Source organism: Microtus ochrogaster, chromosome X (assembly GCF_000317375.1).
Source record: "Microtus ochrogaster isolate Prairie Vole_2 chromosome X, MicOch1.0, whole genome shotgun sequence".
NCBI lineage: Eukaryota > Metazoa > Chordata > Mammalia > Rodentia > Cricetidae > Microtus > Microtus ochrogaster.
The window spans coordinates 10091669-10092625 of record NC_022026.1 but is presented as its reverse complement, the minus strand read 5'-3'; the positions used below and the strand labels follow the sequence as shown (position 1 = coordinate 10092625).

Here is a 957-nt window from a genome sequence, read left to right as displayed (position 1 = left end):
TAGGAGGGCAATCCCATACAGGACCACGGACCGCTACTGCTTTACCAGTTTCACTTGCAAAGACTAAGCACAGCCACCAATATGCACAATGAGCAAACTGAGATGGTCGTTTCCAGGCAGATGTGGGCCCTGTTCTCAGCCTAGGTTAAGGCCACTGATCTTCCGAGTGTCCAAAGGTTTTTTTTTTTGTTGTTGTTTTTTTATGGTGAAAAAGTGTATATTTAGAATTAGCCGGCTGGGCTCAGTTTAGATGATTCCAATCTTGTTGGCAACATCCAGAGCATCATAATCAGGAGCCAACCGAACATACGCCTTCTTCTCTCCGTCGGGCCTTATGAGGGTGTTGACTTTGGCCACATCGATGTCATAGTTTCTTCACAGCCTGTTTGATCTGGTGCTTGTTGGCCTTGACGTCCACAATGAACACAAGTGTGTTGTCTTCTATCTTCTTCATGGCTGACTCGGTGGTCAGGGGAAATTTGATGATGGCATAGTGGTCAAGCTTGTTCCTCCTGGGCGCGCTCTTCCGGGGGTATTTAGGCTGCCTTCGTAGCCGCAGGGTCTTGGGACGCCGAAAGCTGGGCGATGTGCGGATCTTCTTTTTGTGGCTGTGGACGCCTTTCAGCACTGCCTTCTTGGCTTTCAAGGCCTTCGCTTTAGCTTTGGCTTTGGGAGGGGCAGGAGCTTCCTTCTTCGCTTTTGGCGCCATCTTGACCCAAAGGTTTTGCTGAATCAAAATTTTATTTTATTTATATGTTTGTTTAAAAACATCGTTTGAGTATCTTGGCATCAAGTATCAAGACTGACTGACCTTGAACCTGTTATGAAGTCAAGGATGATCTTGAACTTCTTGTTCTTTCTGCTTTCTCCTGGGTTTATGGGCACACCCTATGACCTCCCCTGCCCCCCCCCCCCGTGTGTGTGTGTTCTGCCAGGGATTTGAACTCAGAACTTTGT

At 47.6% G+C, this 957-nt stretch overlaps 1 pseudogene; it reads right to left on the bottom strand.

Annotated features, from left to right (window-relative positions):
• Nucleotides 1-201: 201 nt before the first annotated feature.
• On the bottom strand, nucleotides 202-709 carry LOC101993734 (annotated as a pseudogene).
• Nucleotides 710-957: the final 248 nt, after the last annotated feature.